At 41.6% G+C, this 9,706-nt stretch overlaps 1 pseudogene; it reads left to right on the forward strand.

Annotated features, from left to right (window-relative positions):
- The first annotated feature begins 1,429 nt into the window (after positions 1-1,429).
- On the forward strand, positions 1,430-8,563 carry LOC110194753 (putative rRNA-processing protein EBP2; annotated as a pseudogene).
- Positions 8,564-9,706: the final 1,143 nt, after the last annotated feature.

Genomic DNA, 9,706 nt, shown 5'->3' on the forward strand with positions numbered 1-9,706 from the left:
AGGATTAGGTTTTTAAATGCACAAAATCAAATGCATAATATTACAAAGGAAACCTATTATATTGAAAAATTATTCAAATATATTTTTTAAAAATCCAACCTCCCAGAACCCAGGTTAAGAATCCCTAGACTAGAGAATGTTAGCAATGTAGAATCTTAGCTCTAAAGCCATATAGGATTATAGGATTCAGCACTTGTGACCTTGGGCACAAATGATTTTCACTTTCTGAGCCTCAGTTTCCCCACTTGGAAAATGAGGGGGTTAAAGTAGATCAGTTCTTAACCTGGTGCCTGGGAACTTATTTTTTAAAAAAATACATTTTGACAACTCCTGGGATCTTTTGACCTTGGTTGGTCCTGTCAGGAAAGCTGAGTCCCCAAAACAACCGTACAAATTTTGCTCTAAAATGGGGGTTCTTCACATTTTTTGTGTTCTGGACCACTGGCAGTCTGGTGAAGGCTTCTCAGAATCCTGTGATAAAATAAAACACATGAGATTACAAAGGAAACCAATTATGTTAAAGTGCAGTGATGGGGAAAAAAAAAAGATTAACATTCAATGACCCCAAGTGAAGACCTCCCACTTTAATGAGATAGAAGGAAACATCTTTCCTCAATAGACCATAGAGGACTTTCTTAGCTCGCTAGCAAACATACTAATCTAATCTGAGTTGAATTACAAAGTACAAGGACCATTGGGAGGATCTGGGGGTCAACAATATACAAATCTATCAATAATGACCCCTATGTAATGAAAACAGAATCCTTAAGAAAACCTGAAACATATAAAGTGTACAATTATTCTGATAAAGAGAATCACCATGGATTGGCTCTCCCAGCTGGGCAAAGCTGGTCTATAAACATGAGGACTTTGCCAGGAGTGAGAGATAGTGAGAGAGAGAGAGAGAGAGAGAGAGAGAGAGAGAGAGAGAGAGAGAGAGAGAGAGAGAGAGAAGGGCAGCTAGGTGGCACAGTGGATAGAGTGCTGAGGACCTGAGTTCAAATGAGGCTTCAACACTTACTAGCTCTGTGACCCTGGGCAAGTCATTTCACCCTGTCTTGCCTCAGTTTCCTCATCTGTAAAATGAACTGGAGAAGGAAATGGCAAACCACTCCAGTATCTTTGCCAAGAGGGCCCCAAATGAGTCGCAAAGAGCTGGACAGGACGGAAAAAAGAATAAACAACAATAAGCAGAGAGAGAGGAGAAAAAAGGGAAGACATGAAAAAGAGGGCTGCCAAATTAGGCCTCTAACACTCAAGGCTTAGCTGTTAAGGCAGAGGAAATCCAGGACAGCAGCAAGCAAGGTTGAGAGGGATGGGGGCCCAGAATTCTCCTGGGCTTCCAGAGGGGAAAGGGAAGAAGGTGGTAACAGAGGTGTCAGGCTCCTGATCTCTCAATAGCCCAGAGTCAAGAGAGGAAAATGGGAACATGGCGGGAGAGGGCGGGGGTCAGAGTCACCAGAACCCTGCTTCCTCAGCAGCAGGCAGTAACATCATAGACCAGGGTAGGGAACCTGCAACCTCAAGGCCACGTGTAGCCCTCTAGGTCCTCAAGTGCAGTCCTGTGACCGAATCCAAACTTCACAGAACAAATCCCCATAATAAAAGGATTTGTTCTGTAAAACATGGACTCAGTGAAAAGGCCCCACCCAAGGACCTAGAAGGCCACATGTGGCCTTGAGGCTGCAGATTTCCCACCCCTGTGTAGACCTAGAGTTGAAAGGGGCCTCAGAAGCCCTCTGGTACCATCTCCAGATGAGGAAACAGATCCAGGGAGGGGAGGGGATCTGCCAGGGTCATTCATAAAGTAATAACTCTAGAGTTGGAAAGGACCTCACAGGCCTAAGAGTCTAACCTCATCTTTTTACATATGAGGAGAGTGAGGCCCAGGGAAATGAAGGGATTTGTGCAAGGTCACACAGGTTGCAAGGTGAGAGAAAAGTTGAACTGCTGGGTTCCTGTACCTTTGGATGAATGCAGAAGAAAGAGAAGCTAGGTCTTCCACAAGTCTGACCTGCTACTTCTGGTTAAATTACTGTCGATCACAAGCTCAGTCATAGGGCTTCTCCTGGCTCCTTGGATGAGATGGGTAGCCATCTTGTAAGCTCTGCCATTTGGATGGAGAGGAGCGTAACCCTCATTCAGTGAATAGAACTCCATCATCCTTTTGGGGATTCACATCACTGAATCAAATGGCTCACCGGCCCAATGGCCTCCTCCGTCTGGGACCGCTAAGGAACAGGCAGATTCTAGCAGGAGCTGGGCTCGCCTACTGCCCCCTTCCATTCCAACAGTCAGACAGCGTCAGCTTCAAACTAGGACATCACAAGAGGGTGTGGAACTGGGGACACCTCAACACTCGCTCACAGAGGGCTTTGCTGGGTAAGGCTAGTTAGCTTTGGCATAGTTATACCCATTTTAACAACTCTTTTTTTAAAACAATTTTAACAACTGGCTCTCTGGAAAGAATGTCAACAATGCACTTTAAAGTTTAATCTGCATTAATGATATTTCCCCCATTATTTTCATAAGTCTACACAGTTGGCAAAACAACAAATCTGGCCCTGACTGGTCATTTGCGGATTTCTGAGGCATAAATGCTGACACTGGAAATTGACCATTCTGTCCATGTTTGAGTGCCATCTTGCAGGAGTGTGGAAATCAATCGTGCCTAGCCCATTGCCAAAGCATAGGAGGAAGTAAGAAGCCCCTGTAGAAGGTGGGACACAGTAATAAGCCCACAGTTACACAGGTCACTTAAGGGTATGATTTTGGCAAAGCCAAAAGCTTTGACCCTCAGTTTGAAGGGTCCAAAGACCTACCTCTGTGGTCTCTGCTAGAAGGGAATGAAACTAGCTGGTCTCTGAGATCCCTTCCTGTGTGTGACCCTGCCCAAGTCCCTCCTTCCCCCCTCCCCTGCCTCAGTTTCCCTCATATAAAATGAGGAGGTTCGATGAACTGGCCTCTGAGGGCCCTTCCAGTCCTAAAATCTATGTGTGTCATGGGATAGGAGAGATGTTGTGCACACAGAAGTGCCAGCACTTGGCAAGTGATGGGGAGGCCCGATTCCAGGTTGACTCCAAGGTGGTAGAGCCAGGTGATTCAGTGATGGCCATGCCCTCAGCAGGTATGAATGGGAAGGGCTCAGGGGGGCTCATGACCAATTTGAGCAGTTCTCCGGTCAACCTGCTGAGATGACAGGGCTATGGGCCATTGCTGGGAAGCAGTGATCGGATGGGGAACTCCTAATACTTGGATCAGAACCAGATGCCACGTTGCCTTACGGCCTATAAAAGAAAGTTGGTACAATTCCACTCCCTTGGGCTCTTTATTTCCAGGATTCCCTGGAATCCTTCTGCCTTTGAGTCTTTTCTCCTAAACCTTTTTTTCCCCCAGATTGCAGCAAAGGTGGGGAGGAAGTAGGGGATTTCTCCCTTTCACTCTCCTCCCCTTTCACTGCTCTCTCTGGGTAACAATGATAACTTTAAGAGAAACACATGGTAAGCCTGAAAGGAGAGTTCCTGGATCCCCTATTCTTGGCCACCTTCTTCTCCTAAATCTCTGAGAATAGACTTACACGTTAAGCAGCAGACAAGAAAGACCGAATCCATACTGTGGGTAGATGGGTTGGGGCTGGGGGAGAGGGCAGGAGATCTGGCCCTTTGAGAAGGACCTAAGCCATGCCCTAGTCAGTGGATTGGGGTGGGGATGGGGAGGAGATCTAGACCTTGCCACTTCCCCTTGCTGTTGCTTGTTCTGAGTTACTTGGATAGTCAGTGTCCAAGATAAATGGAGAGATCTTTCTGGGGCAGTCAGACAGGTGACATGCATGTGTGATGTTTCTGGTTCATTGGCTCCTATGACTCTTTCATCATCTGCCTTTTCTGTGGGTGCAAAATAAAGGCTGCCTCATACCTGCTATGTCTTCATACATATATTTTATTTTATAATATATAATATATTAATATATTATTATATTATGTTATATTTTAATATAAAATTACCATATTACCCATATTTGTGGAAACCTAGACAGGAGCTATCTGCAAGCTTTATTTTGGAGATCTTCCTGGATTAACTCCATGTGGAGGGAAGGAGCCAAACCAATCAATGAAATGAACTAGCTAACATGTATTAAGCTTTTACTGTATGCTGGAGAGTCTGAGGAAGTGGGGAGAGAGGAGAGGAGAGGGGAGGAGAGGGGAGGAGCTTCAAGTCAGAAAAACAGAGGTTCAAATCCCAGCTGTGTGACCCTGGACAACACGCTCAATCTTTCAGTGCCCCCAAATACTTTTTAGCTGTCTTATCCTGAGCAAGTCATTTAACTTTTCTCAGCCTCAATTTTGTCATCTGTAAAACAGGGATAATAGTCCCTACCTCATAGGGTTATGATGAAGATAAAATGAGATAAAATATGTAAAGTGCTTTGCAAGCCTTCAAGTGTTATATAAATGTTAGCTGTTACTATCAAGTTGTCGAGGAGATGCCAACTCACACTGGTAGAGGGAGTTCTTCACTGGGAGCTCCTTATACTAAGGAAAACACAGTTCCAGGCCCATCTATGTGTTCCCATGTGTTGTGGTAGGTGCTAAGGATATATCCCCCGAAGTGAGACTGCCAAAGAGGAAAACTGACCCTCTTGGGTCCTGGTTCATGTGATCCCAGCATCCTTGGGAAACCATAAGCCATAGGTTAGAGAAGTAAGGAAGCCTAGAGAAGGGAGATTTGGGTTAAAACATATAGAACATGAGTTTGATAGCACAACTGGAGAATCCAAAAATATTAGAGTTGAAAAGAATCTTTGAAGGAAGGAAATAAACATTGATTTTTACTGCTTTAATTATTTAGCATTTTCTTTTTCCTCAGTTACATGTAAAAACAATTTTCAACATCTGTTTTTTTTGTTTGGTTTTTTTTAGGCAATTGGAGTTAAGTGACTTGCCCAGGGTCACACAGCTAGTTAAGCGTCAAGTGTTTGGTCTGAGGCCAGATTTTAACTCAGGTCCTCCTGACTTCAGGGCCAATACTCTATCCACTGTGCCACCTAGCTGACCCTAACATTTGTTTTTAAAATTTTGATTTCCATGTTCTCTCCCTCCCTCTCTGCTGCCCTCATTGAGAAGACAAGCAATTCGATATAAGTTACATATGTGTAATGATGCACAACATATTTACATATTAGTCATGTTGTAAAAGAAAACATAAACAGAAAAAACAAACAATAAAAATAAAGAAAGTAAAAAAAGTCTGTTTTGATCTGTATTCAGACTCCATCAGGTCTTTCTCTGGAGATGCATAGCATTTTCCATCATAAACCCTTCAGAGCTGTCTTGGATCATTGTATTGCTAAGAATAGCCAAGTCATCCACAGTTGATCATCTTACAATATTTCTGTTATTGTATACAACATTCTCCTGGTTCTACTTATTTCACTTTGCATCAGTTCATGTAAGTTTTTCCAGGTTTTTCTGAGAGCATCTTATTCATCATTTCTTATAGCATAATATTTCATCAAAATCATATACCATAACTTGTTCAGCCATTCCCCAATTGATGGGCATCCCCTCAATTTCCAATTCTTTGACCCCAGAAAAGAGCTGCTATAAATATTTTGTACATATCCTTTTCCTTTTTTTTAAAAATTCTTTTGGGATACAGACCTAGAAGTGGTATTACTAAGTCAAAGGGTATACATGGTTTTATAGCCCATTGGGCATAGCTCCAAATTACTCTACAGAATGGTTGAATCAGTTCACAATTCCACCAACAATGCATTAGTGTCTCAATTTTCCCACATCCCCTCCAACATTTGTTATTCTACTTTTCTGTACTATTAGCCAATCTAATAAGTGTGAGGTAGTACCTCAGAATTTTTTAAATTTGCATTTCTCCAATCGATATTGATTTAGGGCATTTTTTATATGACTATAGATAGCTTTGATTATTTCATCTGAAAACTGACTGTTCATAGCTTTTGATCATTTATCATTTGAGGAATGGCTCTTATTTTTATAAATTTGACTCATTTCTCTATATATTTGAGACATAAGGCCTTTATCAGAGAAATTTACTTCAAAATTTTTTTTCACAGAGAAGAGGATTCCTGGAAGATGGTGGAATAGGTCAGAACTCTCCAGACTTCCCTCACAAACAAAACGAAATAACACTTCAGGGCAAACATAGACTGGTAGATAAAAATAAACAAGAGTTTGGGCAGAATAGTGGACCTCTTGGGACAACCTGATAAGATCTGAAGAAAAATCCCAGGACCTGAAGAAAAGTCCCCTGAGGTTTGGTCCCTGTGAAGTGTAAACACCCCCAGGCTAGTTCTGCTGAAACAGCAAGCAGGGAGTCCTGGGGCTAGCTGGATTGGGAAGCAGCCCCAGCCACAGAAATTTTCACCTCCTGTACAGTGTGGAGAGTTGGACATCTGAGTGGGGAAAATTGAGGGAACCTCTGCTGATAAAGCCCAGCTGTGCTGTGCAGAAGCAGTGGGGTGGGGATACTGCTGGCTGTGGGCACTTACAGGAGGACTGAGTTCTTGCTTTCAGTTCCAAGCCAAAGTGGAGAACTGAAGGAGGACCTGAGGCCAAAGGAACCATCCCCCATACCCCAGGACTAGAGATGATTACAATAACAAACTGTTATAAATTTAAAAAAAAATGAGTAGGCAAAGGAGAAAGAACCCAACTATAGAAAGTTACTATGGGAATAGGGAAGATGAGGTTCGTGCTCAGAGGATGATACTGCATAAAAAAAATAAAAAGCCTTTCCTACCCCAAAGAATAATGTCAAATGGTCACTTGCCCAAAAAGAATTTATAGAATAACTTTAAAAAGACTTTAAAAATCAAATGAGAGAGATTGAGGAAAATTTTTTCAAAAACATAAACTATCCAAGAAAAACAAGAACATGAAAAGAAAGTCAACCAACTAGAAAAAGATCTAGAATCTTAAGGAAGAAAAAGACTTCTTGAAAATTAGAATTGGGCAAGGGGAAGCCTGCAGAGTTATAAGAAAACAAGAAATAATAAAACAAAATATAAAGAATGAAAAAAATTGAAGAGAATGTTAAACATCTCATAGGAAAAACAACTGATCTGGAAAACAGATCAAGAAGAAAAAACACAAGAATAATCTGACTGCCTGAAAGCTATGATCAAAAAAAAAAAGAATCTTGATACAAAAATACAAGAAATAATTAAAGAAAATTGTTCTAAAGTGTTAGAACAAGAGGGGAAAATAGAAATTGAACAAATCCACCTATCACTACCTGAAAGAGGAAAACCTACAGGAATAGCATAGTCAAATTCCAAAACCCCCAGGTTAAGGAGAATATATTATGAACAACAAGGGGAAAAAAAAAAAACAATTCAAACACGGTGGAACCACAATCAGAATCACATAAAACCTAGCAAGGGTGACACTAAAAGACCACAGGTTGAAGAGAAAAAGTATTGGGGCTGTGGCAGAAAATATCATACTCAGCAAAGTTAAGCATAATCCTGAATGGGAAAAAAAATGGACATTCAGTGAATCACCAGACTTTCAGGATTTTGTTGCAAAAACCCCTGAACTTAACAGAAAATTTGACATGCAAGATCCAAGAGAAATATGAGATACAAGGGATGAGCGTGGTAGGGGCAGGGGGAGGAGCAAGGAGGCTCCATGCATAGCTCCCGGTTTGCGCCTGGATTGAGTTAGTGCCTAGCCAAGCTCCAGAAGGACCTGGCATGGCTGGAGAGGCTGGATGTGACCATGGCATCAGAGTTCCCAGCACCCCAGATGCTTGTGGAGCCGTGGACCCCGAGGACGACTTCCGAAGAGAGATGACCTTTTACCACCAGGCCCAGGCTGCAGTACTGGCTGTGCTGCTCAGGCTCCACCAGCACCAGATCCACACCAAGAGGCCCCAGCATTGATTACTTTGCAGAGATGGCCAAGTCTGACCAGCAAATGCAGAAGCTTCAACTAGAAGCTACAAACAAAAACAGGCCGCCATGAAGAAGTGTGAAAAGGCCAAGTAGCTCCGAGCACTCAGAAAATATGGCAAGAAGGTACACACACAAGTTCTTAAGAAGAGGCAGCAGAAGAAGTCTCAGATGATGACGGCCATCAAGAAGTACCGGAAAGGCTTCTCTGACAAACTGGACTTCCTTGAGGGAGACAGAAGGTCGCTCTCGAGAGGCGAGAAGGAAGGTGCCAAAGTCCAGCAGATGAAGAAGGAAGGGGCCCAGTGCCAAGCAGTGGTACAAAAACCAGAAGTCTGATTCCAGCTTCAGAACAAACACTGGACATTTACTAGCTGTGTGACCCTGGGCAAGTCACTTAATCCCAATTGCCTAAAAATGAAACAAAACAACAAAAAACAAACAAAACCCGAAGTTTGGTTTTGGTGGAAGGAAGAAAGAATCCAAGTGGAACACTCAGGACAGCTATGATGATGTGTCTGGCTTCTGGGCCTGGACCACCATGGCAAAAGCCCCCACAAGATGGGCAAGAAGCCGTCCAATAAGACACCTGGAAAATGGGCAATAAAGAAAATGAAGAACCGTGCACGCTAAGTGCCATCTTTTATACAAAGAGGACCCAGGCTTGTGCAGTGACCATTCCTTGTCTGCCTTTGCTTTCTGAATAAGGGGGCTGGGGGAGGGTGTAAATTTTAACTGAATGTGTATGTTATTCCCTCTTTGAGCCAAATCCGATGAGAGTAACCCCCCCTTCCCTCTACTGTAATAGGTCTTTTGTACCTCTTCATGTGATATAATTTACCCTATTCTGCCTCCCCCTTTCCTCTTCTCACAGTACAATACTTTTTCACCCCTTAGTTTTTTTACATCATCACATCAGAATCAACTTATACCCACACCCTCTATCTACGTATAAGCCTTCTAACTGCCGTAATAAAGATGCAGTTCTCAAGAGTTACAATTATTGTCTTCTCTTGTAATGATGTAAACAGTTTAACCTTATTGAATAACAAGGTTTTTTTCCTTTCCTGTTTACCTTTTTTATCCTTCTCTTTAAAAAAAACCTTTTATTTTATTTTTATTTTTCCCCAGTTATATGTAAAAACAATTTTGAACATTCATTTTAAAAACTTTGAGTTCCAAATTCTCTCCTTTCTTCCCTCCTCCCATTGAGAAGGCAAGCAGTTTGATATATATACATGTATAGTCATGTAAAACATATCCACAATAGTGATGTTGTGAAAGAAAACATAGACAAAAAAAAACCTCAAGAAAAATAAAGAAAGTAAAAAATATATATATGCTTCAATCCGTATTTAGATATCATCAGTTCTTTTTCTGGGGATAGATAGCATTTTTCATCTTAAGTCCTTCAGAGTTGTCTTGGATTGTTGTATTGCTGAGAATAGCTAAGTCCAGAAGTTTCCAAACTTATTTGACCTACCACCTGCCCCTTTAAAAAAAAAATTACTCAGTGCCACCACCCCCCCTTGGAAATCTGCTTTCTTTAGCCCTTTAATGTTTTTTTTTTAAAAAAAGTATGTGTCATTTCAAAAATATACAAAATATTTTTAAATGATGTATCTTAAATTTAATAATTTATTGTAAATTTGTGGGGTTTTTCCTACATTGAAATTTTGATGATGCAATATTGTGTCATGTTAACTGTATAGTATTGTATTATAAATAAGTCATTACATGCACATATTCCTGCTGATGCATGCTGGACTTCCTGAC

Source organism: Phascolarctos cinereus, unplaced genomic scaffold (genome assembly GCF_003287225.1).
Source record: "Phascolarctos cinereus isolate Bilbo 61053 unplaced genomic scaffold, phaCin_HiC Scaffold_8;HRSCAF=390, whole genome shotgun sequence".
NCBI lineage: Eukaryota > Metazoa > Chordata > Mammalia > Diprotodontia > Phascolarctidae > Phascolarctos > Phascolarctos cinereus.